This window comes from Anguilla rostrata, chromosome 1 (assembly GCF_018555375.3).
Source record: "Anguilla rostrata isolate EN2019 chromosome 1, ASM1855537v3, whole genome shotgun sequence".
NCBI lineage: Eukaryota > Metazoa > Chordata > Actinopteri > Anguilliformes > Anguillidae > Anguilla > Anguilla rostrata.
In genome coordinates, this window is record NC_057933.1 from 901,590 (window position 1) to 924,001 (window position 22,412).

The 22,412-nt window shown below is 50.2% G+C and overlaps 1 long non-coding RNA gene across 1 annotated transcript; it reads right to left on the bottom strand.

The window, feature by feature from the left end:
- Positions 1 to 11,124: 11,124 nt before the first annotated feature.
- LOC135256649 (uncharacterized) lies at positions 11,125 to 19,114 on the bottom strand. The gene is made up of 3 exons (XR_010330485.1): positions 18,767 to 19,114; positions 15,081 to 15,183; positions 11,125 to 12,542 (listed from the first exon to the last, which is right to left on the bottom strand). It is a non-coding gene; the product is annotated as an uncharacterized LOC135256649 (long non-coding RNA).
- Positions 19,115 to 22,412: the final 3,298 nt, after the last annotated feature.

Here is a 22,412-nt window from a genome sequence, read left to right on the forward strand (position 1 = left end):
GTGTGCAGTGTGCAGAGTGCAGTGTGCAGTGTGCAGTGTGCAGAGTGCAGTGTGCAGTGTGAACATGAAAACTTTACACACCTGTTACATTCAGGTGCAATGAAGCCTTCATGTTATTTGATTTGCACTTCAGACGGTATAAAAACCGGAAGCAGTGAAAACATTAAGAAAGGGATCAAAGTTTGATTTGAGCAGAGCCCAATCTTACGCAATCCGTGATTTCAAACCGCAATCGTAGTCTTAATCATTATAGATCATATCTACACCAATTACCTGGTTAAGTATAGCAATAAACAATCTGCGTTCCGTTCTATGATTTCGTTTATTTTATCTGCTTTATTCAGTGTTACTCGCAGTACACAGCACAAATGGAACACTTGTGTTAGCCTGCAAGAGCACAAACAAACACTCCAGAGGTTAATCAGTGCCACTCCACCACCAATCAATGCTAATGTGCGAGTTGCGCAGTGGTTAATTTGAAAACATAAATAGATAAAAAACGACTTCATAATTTTTTGTGTTGTGGTAATATCTTTCCTAGCGACTCCAATATGAAAGGTTGATGGAATCTGACATAATTTTCCGCGCAGGTTTTGGCTTAATAAAAAGCTCTCCTCTCTGTCTAGGAAAGAGTTTTTCGCACGATTGGCTGTTTTTTTAATGACCTTGCGTGGAGGAGGGCTGGGCGCGGCGCTGTGAGAGTCATGTGACCTCACGGCCGCCCTCCCGCTCGCTCGTTACATAACCCGTGTGACTTTGATCTGCGTTCCGAAGGCTCGCCGCTCGGCCCGGCTTTGAGCGAGCCCACGCCAGCACGCCTCATTCACACCAGAAGAATGGAAACGAACACAAATATTTGACTGGAATTTCAGAAGAAGGAAAGGCCACCTGTTATTTGTCCAGTCTTTATGCAACCGGCGCTCTGATTGGCTGTGAGACGCATGGATGGGAGTGCAGTCTCTCAGTCAGGCTCAACATTAACACAACAACCCCAGGGCTGCTGCTAGCATAAAGCCGTGCGTGCGTGTGTGTGTGTTTGAGTGTGTGTGTGTGTGTTTGAGTGTGTGTGTGAGTGCATGTGTGTGTGCATGTCTGTGTGCACGCTAAGCTGTTTTTCATATACATTTAGGTATTTTGTTGATGTTCTCCTCCGGAGTGGCAGATAAACTGAGCACAGCACCACTGTGGGTTTGTGAGGACAGGAAGTGTAGCTCTCTCCCACTGGGGCCAGGGTGCATGCTGGGACCAGCAGTGTTTACTGCTCTCCCACTGGGGCCAGGGTGCATGCTGGGACCAGCAGTGTTTACAGCTCCTGAGTTTATAGCCGAGGTTAAGGCAGATTTATGGGCTGTTTTTACCACCCCATCCAGCACGTGGAGGGAAACAGAGGCCTTATCTTCATTATGGGTGAGGACTTCCACAGAAATCCTCAGTGACAAAGGACTTGAGTGGACCAATCAGGTCTGTGCACTGCTTCTGAGCCAATCCTAAACGAACCAATGGGATCAATTGTATCCAATTCCATTCTTGTTGTGATCAATTTATAGACATATTTACTGCTTGCAACATATTTATGTGCCCAGTTACGTACAGATACACAGACATTCGTGCTCATAAAGCCGCTGGAATGTGGGACAGAGAACAGCAGGCCAAGATCAGCGAGCAGTGATAGGTCAACAAACCTTCCAGACCAGCGAGACCCCATCGTTCTGCAACCTCAGCATGCCTGGCTCCTCCCCCTCTTCATGCGTGGCTCCTCCCCCTCTGGGTGCCTGTGCTTCCAGGTCACACTGCTGTCTGTCCTGCCCCCTGGTGGTGGAATGACTCCCCCACATCAGTCAGAAGAGCAGAGACACATTACATTACCGGAATTAAGCAGACGCTCTGATCCAGAGCAACTTACACAACCTTTCACACAGCATTTACACTGCATCCATGTATACAGCTGGATATATACTGAAGCAATGCAGGTTAAGTACCTTGCTCAAGGGTACAACGGCAGTGTCCTGCCCAGGAAATGAACCTCTGACCTTTCGGTCACAAGCCCAGTGCCTTACCCACTGTGCTACACTGCCGCCTTCCGCCACAAGCACTCACTTTCCCAAATTACACATCTCCCCTTCCTTATTGTGCTGTGATAGGCTTCAGAGATGATCTTAGTCCTTCTCAGTGTGCTGTTTGGCTGGGTTGATCCCTGATCACTGGAAGTCATCACAAAAGAACACAAGCCAAAGTTCCCATGTCTGCCTCCTCATGAGGAAAGCGCACCTTTGCCCTGAAGAGCTCCACACCTGGCACACCCACACCTGGCACACACTTCAGCAGCTGCGTGCTGCAGGGGGGGCCCCTCGAGTCCGCACTGGGGGGCTCGTCAATCTCACGCGCAATAAAGCCTCAATTCAGCGTCCCTGTGGATCAATGACCCAACTGTCTGCATTCTATGAGCAGGAAGTGTTTACTACTGACAATACGGGTGAACTTTCTCTGTGCATTATAGAGCGCATATATTTATTATGGTTGCTGATAAAGGCCAGTCCCAAGGTCAACCATTGTACCACAGCACCATGCCGCATGCAGAATACATCACTGCACTAGGCGCCTTCTCGAACTGCGCTTGGGTTCATACGGTTCCTGGGTTCATATGGTTCATGATCCCAGAGCTCTTTACATCGAGAAACCCTCAGCCACCACCGAAGCAAACCCCCCCTCACGCTTTCACTCCCCCCCCCCACCCCCCCACCCCGCACTTGGGTGATCCAGCCATTTGTTCCAGAACATTCAGCACATGCCTGCTGAGGAGTGGGAGGAAATATAGATTTTTTCAGGACAGCAGGACAGTCCATCCTCCATTCATACTTCCTGCTTTATCCAGACAGAGAGAGAGCAGAGACGGTAACAGCAGAGAGATGGAGAGCAGAGACGGTAACAGAGAGAGAGAGCAGAGACGGTAACAGAGAGAGAGAGAGCAGAGAGGGTAACAGACAGAGAGAGAGCAGAGATGGTAACAGAAGAGAGAGAGCAGAGAGGGTAACAGACAGAGAGAGAGCAGAGAGGTAACAGCAGTGGAGAGCAAGAGGGTAACGACAAGAGAGACAGAGAGGTAACAGACAGAGAGAGAGCAGAGAGGGTAACAGACAGAGAGAGAGCAGAGAGGGTAACAGACAGTGCGAGAGCAAAGAGGGTAACTGACAAAGAGAGCAGAGAGGGTAACAGACAGAGAGAGAGCAGAGAGGGTAACAGAGAGAGAGAGCAGAGAGGGTAACAGGCAGAGAGAGAGCAGAGAGGGTAACAGACAGAGCGAGAGCAGAGAGGGTAACAGAGAGAGAGAGCAGAGAGGGTAACAGACAGAGAGACCAGAGAGGGTAACAGGCAGAGAGAAAGCAGGGAAGGTACCATGGGGTGGTCAGGGGTGTATCATGGGGGTATCCGGAGCAACCCATATCTGACAGGGAAAGTCTGTTGAGCCATAGGAGGGAAATCAACATGTGAGTGTGTGTGTGTGGGCGTGTGTCCATGTGGCAGCAGGGATGCTGGGATTGCTGTGGAATGTCCAACATTGAGCGGGGGCAGCAGTGGGCTGCAGCTGTGTGGTTGGGCACCAGCCCCCCCCCCCCCCCCCCCCCCCGCACCCCCATTCTCTCATCTTGGGAAAAAAAACATGAAAGATGAAGGGCTGCCGAACAAGCTTGTTAAATAACGCTCCGCCCACTGCTCACCAACCAGGCGAGGACACAGCCCTGCCAGGAACATCTGGAGGGGAGAGCGGGGAGAGCGATGCATTGTGGTTTAAATACCTGGGCAGCCGTCATGCATTATATGTTGCCACGGTCACGGATTTATCCATCGCTGCACTGGAACACAGACCCCATGAGAGGAGGAGGGTCTTCAAAACATGCAGCATTTTTACTGTGAAACCGCGAAATAACAGAGCTCAGTCAGATCCATCGGGCACTCGCAGGCTCTGTCTTTGCAAGCGTTTGCCGAATCCACTGCCCGTATTGATTCTTCAGAGATGCGCTTGGGACGTTTCTGGGCGTGATGTTCTTTTCTGTGTGGAGGAGGTGGGGCTGGTTTCAGCAGAATGTCTGAAGCTACTGCAATGCCGGAGATGATGAAGCACAAGCACAGCGAAGTGAAACGACAAGCCAACAGGCCCATTCACAAACCAACCCTGCAACTGCTTTTCCTCGGTGGCAACAGCCATCCAGAAAAGAAGATATAGAAAAAAAAACAGACATACTCTAAAACATAAAAACAGACATACTGTAAAACATAAAAACACAGGTGAGTGGGTGGGGCTGACGATGGAGGTGATGACTTCTTTGATTGTAAACACAGGACTACAGCAAGGCTAAAAATCCTGCATAGTGTGCCCTTAAATACATCACCACCACTCTCAGCACAGGGTCGGCCTGACCATCTTGAATCCCATCGCTGCCTATTCTATGTGAAAACTGGACACTGACCCAAGATTAGAACATGAACCTTGAAAAACCCAGTGGAATCGTTCTGTTTTAAGCACAAAAAAAATTGGGGAATATTCCAGTCATGTTGCCATTTGTTTGTGGGAAAAATATCCTGAGAATATTCCCAAAAAATCTTAAATTGTATTTACTGTTCAAAATGCTCCATACAGGCATTTCACATACAAACCCACTGTCAACATGTTTTCATTTATAAATATTCATCATTTATCCAACATTATGGAGGAAACATCCATTCAATCTTTTTAACTTAACTGACAAAACTGAAAAATGTTCCAATGCTGTTCCTGCAATGTTCCAAAGGTGTTATTCAGGACAGCGCTCAGGACTCTGGGCAGGTGTTATCCAGGAGAGCGCTCAGGACTCCGGGCAGGTGTTATCCAGGAGAGCACTCAGGACTCTGGGCAGGTGTTATCCAGGAGAGCGCTCAGGACTCCGGGCAGGTGTTATCCAGGAGAGCGCTCAGGACTCTGGGCAGGTGTTATTCAGGAGAGCGCTCAGGACTCTGGGCACGTGTTATCCAGGAGAGCGCTCAGGACTCGGGCAGGTGTTATCCAGGAGAGCGCTCAGGACTCCAGGCAGGTGCTATTCAGGAGAGCGCTCAGGACTCTGGGCAGGTGTATGGAGAGCCTCAAGGCATGTTATCAAACCTCAGGACTCGGCATGTGTTATCCAGGAGAGCGCTCAGGACTCCGGGCAGGTTATCCAAGAGCGCCAGCTTGGCAGGTGTTATTCAGAGAGCGCTCAAGACTCTGGGCAGGTGTTATCCAGGAGAGCACTCAGACTCTGGCAGGTGTTATCAGAGAGCGCTCAGGACTCTGGCAGGTGTTATCCAGGAGAGCGCCAGGACTCTGGGCAGGTGTTATCCGGAGAGCGCCAGGACTCTGGGCAGGTGTATTCAGGAGCGCGCTCAGGACTCCGGGCAGTGTATCCAGGAGAGCGCTAGACTCTGGCAGGTGTTATTCAGAGAGGTAGGACTCTGCAGGGTGGGATTTAAGGCAGCTTCTCTAATGGTCTTGGAATGTTCTGGGACCCGAAACTGGTCAGCTGGGGAGGATAAAAGCCCTGTCTTCCAGAGACCCTGTCAGTAAGACCATGCAAAACATTCCTGTTCAGAGACAAAACAATAAAATTAAATCTTTTAATTAGTCACAGTCAACAAACACCGGAATTTGGATTAAAACTGAAAGTGAGTCTGCCAGTTTAAGTAGATTCTGAGAATTCTAAGAGTTAAGAAGCGTGCACCCAGAGGAAAAGTGATGTCAGTGGAATTGTAAACCCACACATTCTATAAATACCCCAGAGAAGCACTCCGTAATGGGAGAAAACTTTACAGCTCTTCAATCCCAGGAATCGTAACAATTTCTGGGAAGAAAATCCATTCGGGATTGATTTACAATGCCCCCTGTGATGGTGATAAGAGCGCTTATACCAGTGCGTGAAATTCCAACGTGCGAAACATCACCCAGCGTCCAAATCCCCGCTGAGCCCAGCAGAGCTGCACCTGCTTCACCACATCTGCCTTCACACACACACACACACACTCACTCACTCACATATACACACATGTGCACACACATACACACTCACTCACTCACTCACACATACACACACACACACACACTCACTCACACACACACACACACTCACTCACTCACACATACACACACACACACTCACTCACACAACACACAACACACACATCACATACGCACACATCACAATCACACACACACACACACACAACCACACACACACACACACATACGCACACACATCACCCCACTACACCCCACACCACTCCTCCACACACACACTCACACACATGCCACACACACACATCTCCACACTAGCGAACCACAGACTACAGCACTCTCTACTGACTACACACTTCATCTAACTACACTGCCCCTCCACCAACTGAACACTGGCACCCAACCAACAACACACCATACTCCTCTCCCTCTTCTATCTCTCACACCTCAGCTGAACGCTAGCAGACTGAACGCTGGCACCTCTGGTGGGCTGAATGCTAGGAGACTGAACACTGGCACCTCTGGCGAGCTGAACGCTAGCAGACTGAACGCTGGCACCTCTGGTGGGCTGAACGCTAGCAGACTGAACACTGGCACCTCTGGTGGGCTGAACACTAGCAGACTGAACACTGGCACCTCTGGCGGGCTGACTGCAGCTGGCTCGCTGGTTTTGGCCGCTTGGTCAGTACACACCGGTGAGGTGAGATTAGAACAAAACTCCCAGCATTCAATCAACTCTGAGCTAAAAACGGCAAAGCTGATACATCATCAAAGTTCCAGCGAGCTCTTCAGAGGCTCCGCCCACCACAGGCCCCCCCCCGCGGCACACAGGTACGCTCACCCGGTCTCTAAAAGTGGGTCACCACACGGCTGTGTTTGAGTAACAGGGCCCGTCTCACGCATACTGCCCCCCCCCCCGATACCCTGCCGCAGAGCCTGGGGTCCGGCCAGCAGAGTTCAATGGCATTCCGAGAGAAAAGAACACAATGCAGCTCGCTCGCCCGCACGTCCACTCGCTCGCTCTGAAACACAATACAGCCACCTGGCCAGCAGCTCGCCGCTCTCTCGCTCGCCCTCCCGCCCTCTCGTCGCTCTCACTGCCCTCCCGCCCTCTCGCTCACTCGCCGCTCTCTCGCTCGCCCTCCCGCCCTCTCGTTCGCTCTCTCACTTGCCTCCGCCCTCTCGCCCGCTCTCTCTCTCGCTCGCCCTCCCGCCCGCTCTCTCTCTCACTCGCCCTCCCGCTCCTCGCCACTCTCGCTCGCCGCCCTCGCTCGCTCACTCTCTCGCTCGCCCTCCCGCTCGCTCACACACTCGCCATCCTCTCGCCCGCCGCCTTCTCTCTCTCTCCTTCTCCCTTTCTCCTTCTCTCCTTTTCCCTTGCTCTCCTTCTCTCTCTCTCCTCCTCTCTCTCTCTCCTTTTCCCTCTCAACCTGGTTTATATATTTAGCTGGCGTTATTGGCATGATAATCACACGTTCATATTTCCAAAGCATGCAGATATGATGACCCCCCACCGCCCCAGAACAACAATCACACAATGAACAACTAGAGGAAATGAGTGAAACAATTTACTGCGGCAAAGAAACAATAACTTAGAGTTCAGATAAAGGATAAAAATACAGACAAATAAAAACCTATTGCTCCTGTCTGCATATTTCTCCCTCCTTTCTCCCTCTCTATCTCTTCCTGTCTTTCTCTGTAGTTAATTTGAATTTTATACCTGCTATAAATCTGTGATGTAACAGAGCAAACGGGAGGTTAAAAATGTGCTGTGTGTTTAACAGTGTTTAAACCATCGCCCCATTCTTACCCTGCGTGGGGGGGGGCACATGACCCCATGCTTACCCTGTGTGGGGGGGCACATGACCACATGCTTACCCTGGTGGGGGGGGGGCACATGACCCCATTCTTACCCTGCGTGGGGGGGGGGCACATGACCCATTCTACCCTCGTGGGGGCACATGACCCCATTCTTACCTGCGTGGGGGGGACATGACCCATGCTTACCCTGTGTGGGGGACATGACCCCATGCTTACCCTGTGTGGGGGCACATGACCACATGCTTACCCTGTGGGGGGGCACATGACCCCATTCTTACCTGCGAGGGGCAACATACCATGTACCTGGTGGGGTGGAGGGGACATGACCCCATTCTACCCTCTGGGGCACATGACCCATGCTTACCTGTGTGGGGGGGGCACATCACCCCATTCTTACCTGTGTGGGGGGCACATGACCCCATGCTTACCTCCCTGGGGGGGCACATGACCCCATGCTTATCCTGCGTGGGGGGGGGGCTCTCACATCATCCTGAAACACACCTGGCGCGCTGTTACCTGATCTCCATCTGGCACCCTGAAGGTTCACACCACAGGCACTCCAGACCCCATCATACAGAAACAATAACAACCTGAGCGTCACATGAACAATAAAAGACACGAGAGATAAGAATCACAGTCATGCAGCTTTTACATCATCAGACAGAAGATTTAACTCTTATTCTGGAACCCCACCTCTACTGGCTCCATATTTTACACACACAACTGAGCAAATCACTCCCAGAATGCTGAGGGAACAGTATTTTACACAGAAAGCTTCCAGAGCAAATCGTTCTCCTTTTGGGTGTAGAGCACAGAATGCAGTTACACTGTTCTGAATGCCCTTCTGCTTTATGCGCCGCATGCTACTCAGAATCACAGGATGAGAGGAAGTCGTGTGAGTCGCTCTGGATAAGAGCGTCTGCTAAATGCCTGTAATGTAATGTGAGGAAGTAATGGGTGAAAGGATCTGTAAGGGCAGTGCAAACATTTCAGCATGAAATGAAGAGTTTAAACAAATGAGTAAATAAATAACCCAAACAGCCACAGGTGACACGCGCTCCAGCGCCAACGGCAGACTGACAGCGGAGGACCCGCCCAGCCCACACACAGGCCCTCCTGTACGGGGTCTGTACTCCTCATCTCCCACACAGGCATTTAAAACAGCAAGCACTCACACACACACACTCACTCACACACTCACTCATACACTCACACACACATACACACACACTCACTCATACACATCACTCACACACACTCATGACACACACACTCACATCACACTCAACATCATACAACCACACACACACCACACACAACTCCATACACTCACACACACACACACTCACTCATCACTCACACTCATCACTCACACACACACTCACACTCACTCACACCACACACACTCACCTACACTCACTTACAACACCACACCACACACACATCACCCACTCACTCATACACTCACACACACACTCACTCACTCACACACACACCAATCACTACAACTCACCACACACCCACTACTCATACACTCACACTCACACACACACACACACACACTCACTCACACACACTCATCACACTACAACACTCACACTCACTCACTCACTCACACCACACACACTCATACCTCACAACACACACACACACACTCACTCACTCACACACACACACTCACTCATACACTCACACACACACTCACTCACACACACACACACTCACTTACTCACATACAAACTCACACTCACACACACTCACACACACACTCATGCACACACACACTCACACACACTCACACACACACTCACTCATACACTCACACTCACTCACTCACTCACACCGTGTCTGCCGATGGGCTTGACCTCGCCTGGGCCCACATATTCCGCCCTTTTTGGGTGACAGTGGGAGATAAATTTGAGATGTTTCGCCTCAGATCGATAGATAAGCCTGTGGTTCCCCACAAAGTTAAACATGCCATCACTCTACAGCCTGTTTCCACGACGATAAACACACCATCACTTCCTGCTAATCACCTGATAATCACCTATCCTGCTTTTTATTCTACTGTGGAAGGCCAATCCCAGAGCAGCTTTCCGATTCAGCCAATGAACACGCGGGACGAAGAAACAAGATCAATTCTTTGGAGGCGCCGTAAAGAGCTTTGCGCACACATATGAACTCCCCCCAAAAAAGGTTTGAGAAGCTGAGCTGATGAGTCTACTCGAGATGGCAGTGTGGATGAAAAAGCTCATTGTGCTCCAAATGCCAGCTCTGCCTGAGGTTTATTGGAGAAGGGCAAAAGATTCATCAAAATTTTTTAAATGTTTAAAAGATTTACCCAGAGTTCACTGCTGTTAATGTACACTTTGCTGGGAAAAGGAAGAGTGGGTAGTAATCCAGTTTAATTTACAACCAACTAGATAAACTACAGCAAGCAAACATTCGGCTTATATCAGCTTCTTCACTGAAAGACCACTGAGGATTCCTGTCAATGCTGGGCTTCACTGATCCATTAAGCTGCTGATTAGTGTCCTCATCCTGAACAGGATATGAACATGCAGGCAGCTACAGGATATGGACATGCAGGCAGCTACAGGATATGGACATGCAGGCAGCTACAGGATATGGACATGCAGGCAGCTACAGGATATGGACATGCAGGCAGCTACATGATATGAACATGCAGGCAGCTACAGGATATGGACATGCAGGCAGCTACAGGACATGAACATGCAGGCAGCTACAGGATATGAACATGCAGGCAGCTACAGGATATGTACTTGCAGGCAGCTACAGGATATGAACATGCAGGCAGCTACAGGATATGGACATGCAGGCAGCTACAGGATATAAACATGCAGGCAGCTACAGGATATGTACTTGCAGGCAGCTACAGGATATGAACATGCAGGCAGCTACAGGATATGTACTTGCAGGCAGCTACAGGATATAAACATGCAGGCAGCTACAGGATATGTACTTGCAGGCAGCTACAGGATATGAACATGCAGGCAGCTACAGGATATGAACATGCAGGCAGCTACAGGATAAGGACATGCAGGCAGCTACAGGATATGAACATGCAGGCAGCTACAGGACATGAACATGCAGGCAGCTACAGGATATGAACATGCAGGCAGCTACAGGATATGAACATGCAGGCAGCTACAGGATATGTACTTGCAGGCAGCTACAGGATATAAACATGCAGGCAGCTACAGGATATGTACTTGCAGGCAGCTACAGGATATGAACATGCAGGCAGCTACAGGATATGAACATGCAGGCAGCTACAGGATATGGACATGCAGGCAGCTACAGGATATGAACATGCAGGCAGCTACAGGATATGGACATGCAGGCAGCTACAGGATATGGACATGCAGGCAGCTACAGGATATGAACATGCAGGCAGCTACAGGACATGAACATGCAGGCAGCTAGAGGATATGGACATGCAGGCAGCTACAGTGATCCTGTGCGTAAATCTGATAGCAGCGTTAGAACAGATTGCGCCAATCGCACCCTGAAGGAGCATCAGGAGAAGGTGACTCATCTCTCTGAAGCAAACAAATGTTCAAGGGGGAGAGTGGGAGGAAACTCGTCCATTTCGTAGATGAGGAGAGCCTGTATTTATACACAGTTCTTCCAAAGCAATTTAATTTCAAATGAAAACTTTTACTCTCATGCCATGGTGGCTCAAAAGGAAAACTGCTGGTATTGTGTGAAGGCATTTCTCAGCAGGCTGATTAACAAGATGACGCTGAGGTATGTGCAGCCCTTTAGAGACACCAGCTCACATTCACACCCTGATTTCAGAAACAATGGGAACATCGCACCTGCCTTACAGCACACAGGAGCAGGTGAAAGGTTTTATAATTATTATAAAAACACAGGGTTAGTCTTCTGTCACGCACAGTACTATAATACCAAAATAATGAAATAGTTCATAAAATGTCAACAAACACACAAATGAAAATGTATTAAATTTGACTGAAAAAAGAACATATTGATAGATAAATTAACACAAATGATCAAAACAATATATTAATAGTACATTGGCAGCACATGTAAGCCTAAATATATTTGTGAGGCAAAGTTTATTCTTGTACTGGAAATGTAAACATTGTCATTCTTAAATAAAATCTACATTTTAAGTGATTGTCACAGTTGAAATTCAAGAGTGTCATGTACTCTTACTTGATCCATTTTTAAATTTAGATGCAAACAGGTACACACTCACGTATACACACACACGTGCACACATACACGTACACACACACAGGCACACAAGCACGTACACACACACACACGCGCACATACACGTACACATGTGCACACACACACGTACACACACACAGGCACACAAGCACGTACACACACGCGCGAACACATACACGTACACACACACATGCACATACACACGTACACCCGCAGAGTCTAAGATTAGCAAAGAGAGATGTGATGTGCCACAGACCAGCCTCTCTGCTGTGACATCACAGTGACAGTGGAGGAGATTCCGGGGTTAACTCCGCCCCTTTTAGCTGGGTGTTCCGCTGTTCTTTGCGACTCTGAGCGGCTTGCTCAGGTATGTTCTGCCGCGCTGGTTATCTCAGGTGTGATGGTATCACCGCGGGACTCTCTCTCCCAAACCGCACGTCCCCAGGGCAGGGGGCCGGGGCCATGCAGGGGACACGGACTGTCACATGACCTGGGCGTGAAATGGGCGTGTCAGTTACAGGACTATGCCATCATCTCGATCTCCAGACGGCATTCATACGGGCCAGCTGTTCTCCTTATTACCAAACCTCAGGCTGAAACCCTGGAGGACTGCAGTGCCCTGGACTGGAGTTAAACCTGCAGCCACTGCAGCCCTCAGTACCTTAACGTCGGGAGTTTCCCTGAGCATTTTTAATAAACCAGCCTTTTCAAAGTGACGCAAAGCAATAATGTCCTGCCGTCCGGCTGGTGATGCAGTCTAATGCCTAGATAACTGGGCTTTTAACTCACGGGTTGTGGCCACTTATTCTGATTTGCATCAGTGAATGTAGAAAATTAGTCCTGTGCTATGTTTTGGGTAGTGTAGTTTTTGGCGCTGTAGTTCTGGAGGAGGTGGTCATGTGATGTGCTTTTTGGGTAGTTTAGTTTTGGGTGGTGTAGTTCTGGAGCAGGGGGTCCTGTGCTGTGTGTTTTGGGTGGTGTAGTTCTGGAGCAGGGGGTCCTGTGCTGTGTGTTTTGGGTGGTGTAGTTCTGGAGAAGGAGATCCTGTGCTATGTTTTGGGTAATGTAGTTTTGGGTGGTGCAGTTGTAGAGGAGGCAGTAATAACCATTCATAATAATCACTAATAATAAGCATTCATACACACAGATTTCTGCCCAAAGTACTTCACAATACAAGATGCAACAAAAATATAATACAATCTAATTGACATAATAGTGTAAAGTACATAAAGTGATAAACTAAAATCAGTATTACCCTGTCCTGCTGTAAGCTTTATCAGTCCCAGTCTGGACCCCCCACCTCTGCCAGAGGTTACTGGAATCACCACAACAGAATTACTCGTGCCTACCAATCAACTTCCCAACACGACTGCATTCCCCATTTCCTCTGGGCCCTACTACAGCATTAAACTTTATGACTCAAGTCCCCACGACAACATGGGGGGGGGGGGGGCTTGGATGAGTGTTTTTATTTGGAATGAAGAAAAACACACAGTTCATTGTTCCAGCAGATCAGAGTACAAACAGACCTTTGAATGCAGGACCGAATGCAAGCGATGACAGCCTATCAGATTCTCTCTTCCCCAGGAATCATTCTCCCTGCATGACTTCATTTCCAGGAAAGCCTTGTGCCCCCCCCCCCCCCCCACCCCCCCCCCCACAGGACCCCAAACCAGCACAGGACCCCCCCAAACCCCCACAGGACCCCCCAAACCCCACAGGACCCCCAAAACCCCACAGGACCCCAAACCACCACAGGAGCCCCAAACCTCCACAGGACCCCAAACCACCACAGGACCCCCAAACCCCCACAGGAGCCCCAAACCACCCACAGGACCCCAACAACCCCCCACAGGAGCCCCAAACCTCCACAGGAGCCCCAAACCCCCACAGGAGCCCCAAACCCCCACAGGAGCCCCAAACACCCACAGGAGCCCCAAACACCCACAGGAGCCCCAAACAACCACAGGAGCCCCAAACACCCAAATAAATAAATAAATAAATAAATCTCATAAATAAACACGACTGCCGAGAATTACTGTCCCAAAGGTGCTGAAACCCAGAGTGGAAAGTCCCCAAGCACCCCGCCACACTTCCCAGAAAATTAAACAACAAAAAAGCACCTGAACATGTTTACATTCAGCGTTTCGATTATCGTCACAGAGGCTTAGAACAGGGAACTGACTCAGTTAGTGATCTAGATCTGGTGTGATTGTCTGTGTGTGTGTGTGTGTGTGTGTGTGTGTGTGTGTGTGTGTGTGTGTGTGTGTGTGTGTGTGTGTGTGTGTGTGTGTCGTGGTGTGTTGTCTGTGTGTGTGTGTGTGTGTGGTTGTGGTCTGTGTGTGTGGGGTGTGTGTTGTGTGTGTGTGTGTCTGTGTGTGTGTGGGGTGTGTGTGTGTGTGTGTGTTGTGTTGTGTGTGTGTCTGTGTGTCTGTGTGTCTGTGTGTGTGTGTGTGTGTGTGTGTGTGTGTGTGTGTCTGTGTATGTGTGTGTGTCTGTGTGTGTGTGTGTGTGTGTGTGTGTGTGTGTGTGCGCGTGTTGGGGGAGCAGGGGCATGTGTCAGCATGTGACATCCCCACTCTGAGAATATTAAAGGTGAGCCAGGAGTCCCCCAGGTAAAGAATATTCACAGCTGTACACACCTGCACACACCTACACACACCTGGACACACCTGTACCTGCCCTGCCAATTCGGCCTAAAGGCTGAAACTGCACAGAGAGGCTCAGTGTTTATGAGTTACTGAGTGCAGACCCCCGCCATGCAGGGCAAGTCCGGGGGGTCTGGTAATGCGGGGGGGGGGGGGACTGTGTGTGTGTGTGTGTGTGTGGGGGGGGGGAATCAAATTAGACCTTAACAATCCTGTAACAAGTACTTTGGTGTGCTAACATTAGATACCTCTGTAACAGTTTGTAAAGGTGTGTTGTTGTTTTCATTTTTTGGGGGGGGAGTATTGCAGGGCCGTGGGACAGTGGTACCCAAACCCCCGCCGCCCTGCCCCCCCCCCACTCTCCGTACCCCTTCTTTATCTCACTCCTTTTCCGTACGTCTGGATGGATGGAACGCTTTCAGTCTCTCTCTTCCTGTGCATGTGCCAGCACCCAGGCTCATAGACACAACACTGAGAGAGAGGGGGACAGAGAGAGAGAGAGGGACAGAGAGAGAGAGAGAGGGAGAGAGGGACAGAGAGGGAGAGAGAGGGACAGAGAGAGAGAGAGAGAGAGAGAGAGAGCTATAGCTCTTGTTTGTCTCCAAGGCCAGACTGGCTCGAGGAAACAGACCCATCCTGTTGTGGAGTCTGCCACAGGCGAGCTTTTGGGGGCAGTGGGGGGGTGGGGTAGTGTCGAGTGGGCAGCAGTGGGGCAGCTGTGGGCCAAGCTCTTGAGGAGGGGGAGGGAGGGGGGGGGGGCAGGGAGGTGTGTACTGCAGTACAGCCCTGAGGTACAGACCCAGTTCCTTAAGCACTATGCTGCCTCTCTCTCTGAACTGCAGTTCCCACATTAATCACTGACTGCACCGGCCGGCAGAACAGGAAGGTCCTGGGCCGTGCCCTCACCAGGCCAGGGGCGCGCAGCGTTCGTTTGGGAGGTCGTTCACCCTTCCACAGGCCCGGGGGCTCACTGTGTCCCCACCCCAGGATTCTGTACAGGGCACTGTTTTTTTGTTTTTTTTGTTTTTTGGTTGCATGTGAAAACAGTGCACTGAGGCTTTAGAACGCCCAAAACAAACAAACACCCCCAAGCAGCCGGAACCCTACCCAGGCTGGACCCTACCCAGCCAGGACCCTACCCAGCCGGGACCCTACCCAGCCGGGACCCTACCCAGCCGGGACCCTACCCAGCCAGGACCCTACCCAGCCGGGACCCTACCCAGCCGGGACCCTGCCCAGCCAGGACCCTACCCAGGCTGGACCCTACCCAGCCAGGACCCTACCCAGCCAGGACCTGCCCAGTCCAGACCCTGCCCATGCGTTACCCTGCCCAGGCTGGACCCTACCAGGCGTGGACCCTACCAGCCAGGGACCCTACGTGCAGCGACCCTATCCCAGCCGGGACCCTGCCCCAGCCAGGACCTACACACTGTTGTTGTCTTGCCAGGCTGGACCACCCAGGCTTGGAACGCCCCACAGCCAGACCCGCCCAGCAGCGGAACCCTCCCAGCCGGACCCTACCCAGCCAGGACCCTGCCCAGGCGAGAACCTACCTAGCCAGGACCCTGCCCAGGCTGGACCCTGCCCAGACTGGACCCTGCCCAGCCAGGACCCTGCCCAGCCAGGACCCTGCCCAGCGGAACCTGCCCAGCCAGGACCCTACCCAGCCAGGACCCTGCCCAGCCAGAACCCTACCCAGCCAGGACCCTACCCAGGCTGGACCCTGCCAGACAGAACCCTACCCAGGCTGGACCCTACCCAGGCTGGACCCTACCCAGGCTGGACCCTACCCAGGCTGGACCCTACCCAGGCTGGACCCTGCCAGACAGAGCTTTCCCTCCTTCCATCCTGCAGAAACAGCGGTAAGAGCAGGATTCCCAACATTCCCGCTTCAGAAAAATCCGCTGGCACTGGAGCGTGAAGCGAGAATCATGTGACTGCTGACTGCTGTAACCCTGCCCCCCCCCCCCGGGGCCTACCTGTGTGGTCTGCCTCAGTTCACCTGTAGGACAGCTCCACCTGGCCCCCACCAAGCTCACAGGGACCAGCACCCCCCCCCCCTCGCAGGGACAGATGTCTATCAGCCCCCCAGGCCTGAATGGGAAATGAAGATGCTATCGGCTGCTGCAGAACAGGGGGGCTGGCTGTTTACAGAGCGAGGTGGCACGTTTAACCCTAACCCCCCCTCCCGTCCGCGCCATCTTCCCACAGGTCTACGCTCCATCAGATTTTACGTGTCACAGAGCACATGGATCCCTGTCACTCAACCCCCCCCCCCACCGCCCTTCCCAAGAAAAACTACTGTATCTTGCACAGACAAGTTACCTCTGAATCTCTGGAGAGTTTTAACTCTGATAACAGGAAAAACTTGAGTTCTCTTTTTTTCTGTATAGCTTTCATTTTGTTTGTCAGACAGTTTGTTATGTGCTTGACCCTAGTGCTAGTTGTCAGTTTTGGTTTGACCTTATTGGATCGGCTTGGCAAGTTTAATTTTAGTTATTGGATTTGGTTTAGGTTTTGGTTTGGGGCAGGTTTAATTTGGTTCGAGGGCAGGTACAGATTTTGTTCTTTTTCCATTTCCAGTCTAAACTGGTTGGTTCCGGCTCAAACCCTCTTGGGGGTCCCTTGGGTTCGGTTCAGCTGATGGGGGGGCCTGTTTTCAGGGCTCTTGCCTGAAGGAGGGTTAAAGGAGGCCTACAGCCAGCCAGGGTACCAGGGTCAGGCACACGCATGCACACACGCATATGCACACAAACACATAAACAAAGGCACACACACACACTCTCACACAAACACACATGCGCACACTCTCACACACACACACACACACACACACACACACAGTGAGGAACAATTGAAAGGAAGAGAGGAAGGAGATGGAGAAACAGCAGAAGCGGAGTGAGTTCTGTGATTAATCCTCACATAATGAGGCTTGGGCCTTGCGCTGATACTCTATCAGTTCCCTTACCCAGACAGCAGGCCTGCGTTTCCCCATGTTTTCGTCTCTCTGCCTTTCTATAGGTGTGAGGAATGTGTGCGGAATGTAAGAAAAGCTTCCTGTTTTTCTCTGGGGGTCGGAGACGGCCTCAGCTGCCAAACACAGCGTGGTGTCGCAGGATGAGTGCAGCTTGCGTAAGTGTGACCGAGTTTTAGCACAGCCAACTCCCGCGGCTAACGCTAACGGCTCCGGGCTGTGGACCCGCTACTGTCCCGTCCAGCGACTCAACACCTCCACCCTAATTCACCCTTCACCCTAACCCTAACCCTAACCCTAACCTCTTCACCTTAGTCATATCACCACCTTACCCAAACCGCTTCACCCTAACAACATCACCACCTCACCCTAACCTCTTCACCTTAGTCATGTCACCACCTCACCCTAACCACTTCACCCTAACAATATCACCACCTCACCCTAACCACTTCACCCTAACAACATCACCACCTCACCCTAACCACTTCACCCTAACAACATCACCACCTCACCCTAACCACTTCATCCTAACAACATCACCGCTTCACCCTAACAACATCACCACTTTACCCAAACCTCACCCTAACCACTTCATCCTAACAACATCACCGCTTCACCCTAACAACATCAAAGAGGGTTTCCATTTAAACTCCGCAGTTGGTTGGTCAGATAATGCGCAGAGTGAACTGCAGAGATGGGAACTGATCTCTGTGTGGTTTGTGGTTATTTCCCCAATTGAAAAACATTTACTTGAAAAATGAAAACAACACGTAGTGGACAGAATCCATAAATTAATGAATCAATAAATGGTAACAAATCGCGATGTGTAGAAGCGACTCTGAGTGTGTACTGTGTACCTGTGTGTTTTGTATCGCACACCTGTTGGCTAATATTTACACCGAGATCTCACTAGCAAGTTCTTGACTGCCATGAAAAATTAATGTCCGTTTGCACAATAGCACTCCTAGTTTGCGAGCTAAATCTGATAACTGGCCAATAAACAAACGTAGATGGCAACACAGCACAAAGTTAATGCACAAATTAAATACACTGCATTCCAACCCGGTGTTAGTGACTTACCTCACGCCAGTCCGCTCTTCCGATCGCCGTGCTTAATGTGACCTGCTGCGGTTAGAGCGAGCATCACCAGCCTCCCTCCGTTTACGCTTAGTAACGGTACCTATTAAACTAATGAATCGCAATCGCCTATTTATGTTCGTGATCCAGTACTGTGTACAACGCGCAAAAGAAGTGTTCCCCCCTCTGCTGTAAAACCTACCAGCAGGACAACTACTCTTTATATGTTCGATGGTAAATGTGATCTATTCGTGCTGGATAACTGGATTAAAGCGCCAATTGCAACACACAACAACAGGAAAAATTATCGAACGCCATCCAGGTTAACCCTGCAAACTCGTTGCTGTTGACCCCGTGCTGCTTTCACGAACAGGAAGTGATCTTTCACGGATTTTAATTTGTCCACTTCAAAAGATAAATTGTCGCTATTCTATGACAAGAAATATATTTCTGCGGTTCTATAAAATCATTATGGGAATATTTTTAATGAAATATATGCAATCACAGCGTTAGGATTTTGCTGATGATGCACCGAATACTGAGATAGCAGGACGACGTGTTTCTGGTAGGACTGTGAGTTGCATTAATGTGATTCCTGGGGTAATAATGAATAATAATTCAAATTTAGTTTTTAATTAAATAAAGTCACAGCTTCTGTCTCGTGGGACCTGCGCCCCCAGCCAGGCACCGACCCCCCCCCCCCCCCCCCATACCCCTGATTCCAGATTCCAGGCCGCAGGTACAGCAGTCTTAAGTAAACAAGAAGAGGATGATGGAGAGACAAAATAACACAGTGTACCCACTCTAATCTAGCTCAGACTCCAAAACCAACAGAACAAAGGAACACATATATACACCCCCCCCTTCCCCCATACCTGTACCTCACCTGAGGGTGTGATGTGTGCAGAACAGACGTTATTTCACATAAAGCTTTTAAGCGGTACGCTCGTCTCGCTCTGGGTACGGAAATTCAGAGGTTCTGTTTTGGCTGTGAGGGGGGTAAATATGGGGCTGTGAGGGGGTAAATATGGGGCTGGGGGGTAAGGGGGTAAATATGGGGCTGTGAGGGGGGTAGATATGGGGCTGGGGGGGGGGTAAATATGGGGCTGGGGGGTAGATATTGCCGTCTCTAAATTTTGTCCTAGACTGGATGGAGATGGAAAACTGAAAACTGGGACTGGCTGTTGGACGAAAGGAGTTGTGAGAGCTTCGCCTGCCAGGCCGCCATTCTTCTGCGTTCATTCTGTCTATTTCTCATAAATCTTTCTGGCATGAAATCTTGCATTTTTCAAAAAGAATTTATGGTGTAACTAAACTGCCTATAAATGAAATATGCAGTGGGATCTTAACCTCAGTGATCCACGCTCAGCGCTAAGCAGCGACTGTCACGTGAGTCCTGCATGGTTGCTGTGTGCAGTGCCTGGTTGCTATGTGCAGTGATCAGTCTGTTATTCCAGTGACAAACAGAACGGCTCCAGTGATCAGTCTGTTATTCCAGTGACAAACAGAACGGCTCCAGTGATCAGTCTGTTATTCCAGTGACAGACAGAAGGGCTCCAGTGATCAGTCTGTTATTCCAGTGACAGACAGAACGGCTCCAGTGATCAGTCTGTTATTCCAGTGACAGACAGAACGGCTCCAGTGATCAGTCTGTTATTCCAGTGACAGACAGAACGGCTCCAGTGATCAGTCTGTTATTCCAGTGACAGACAGAACGGCTCCAGTGATCAGTCTGTTATTCCAGTGACAGACAGAACGGCTCCAGTGATCAGTCTGTTATTCCAGTGACAGACAGAACGGCTCCAGTGATCAGTCTGTTATTCCAGTGACAGACAGAACGGCTCCAGTGATCAGTCTGTTATTCCAGTGACAGACAGAACGGCTCCAGTGATCAGTCTGTTATTCCAGTGACAGACAGAACGGCTCCAGTTATCAGTCTGTTATTCCAGTGACAGACAGAACGGCTCCAGTGATCAGTCTGTTATTCCAGTGACAGACAGAACGGCTCCAGTGATCAGTCTGTTATTCCAGTGACAGACAGAACGGCTCCAGTGATCAGTCTGTTATTCCAGTGACAGACAGAACGGCTCCAGTGATCAGTCTGTTATTCCAGTGACAGACAGAACGGCTCCAGTGATCAGTCTGTTATTCCAGTGACAGACAGAACGGCTCCAGTGATCAGTCTGTTATTCCAGTGACAGACAGAACGGCTCCAGTGATCAGTCTGTTATTCCAGTGACAGACAGAACGGCTCCAGTGATCAGTCTGTTATTCCAGTGACAGACAGAACGGCTCCAGTGATCAGTCTGTTATTCCAGTGACAGACAGAACGGCTCCAGTGATCAGTCTGTTATTCCAGTGACAGACAGAACGGCTCCAGTGATCAGTCTGTTATTCCAGTGACAGACAGAACGGCTCCAGTGATCAGTCTGTTATTCCAGTGACAGACAGAGCGGCTCCTCGCCCTCCCGCTGTAATGTCCTCTCTGTTTGTCAACAGCTGCTTCAGGGTTACTCAAGGTCGTGCCCTAGGTCTCAAGGTCATGCCGTACGGCTCGCTGTGATTGGCCTTCCTCCGCAGAGCCCGCAATCCTTCCGGGGTTTGCATCTGTACGCCTGGGCACAGGACTCAGCGGGAACGCGCTGCGTGTCACTCTAAACAGCGGGACGTGGGAAAAACCGCGTTGTGTTGTTTTGCCCCATTGTTTGCGTGACTGTGGTCCTCTGGCCGGTGTGAAGGCTCACCTGTGAGGCATCTGGGATTATCGCTCACAGGAAACGCTTTCTCCGGCTCTGACGTCAGTCCGCTCAACGCGCAGCTGGCCCCAGCGGTAAACAGCCCACCAATAGGAAACAGCGATTCCGTTTGCGTTAGTGTCTCGGCAGAGGTGGCTTCTCTTGGAAAGAGAGTGTGTAGTGCACGCCATGTGATGCAACCTGGATTTTATTAATATTTTTAAAGCAAAGGGCGTAACATGTCTCAGATATGCAGAATTATGCAGGTTATTGAAGAATGAGTGTAGAATCTGAGGAATGTGGGATTATGGGGCATATTCTCATCGGAATGTGAGATAGCAGAACAGATAAGAAAATCCACGGATCTCTGCGTGATCTGATCTGTGTCAGGTCCCGGTCTGAGAACAAGGAGGTCAGATCCGCGCTGCACGTGCTCCAGCCTTTCAAAAAGCTGCCAAAACTTGACACCATTCCTGCAGACCCTGAAGATGTCCAGTGAACAATGTTACTAACCGTGACGCACATTGCGTTCTGATTGTTGGCAAAAACAGCAGTTTTCTTTTATAGTTGCCAGTAATTCTGCAGTAATTTGCGTCTAAAGGAGTGACATATTTCAGATAAAGTATTTCGCCCAGCTCTGATATGCACAAGTATCATTATAACAGCGCTGGAAGGCCTTTGCTGCATTTCTGTACTGCTACAGCTGCTCTGTGAGATGATGACATCACTCCTTATTACAGAGGTCCGCGTGCTGTACTGTGAATAAACGTTTCTTTAGAGTTACGGTGCGTTGTCATGGGGACGCGTTGCAAAGGTGTACTACTGTCCAATAGACAAATTGATCATTTGAAAGTTTATTGTTCTAATTGAGATGTGTTTCTCTAAATTAATTCACTGAAGGACAAATATGACGG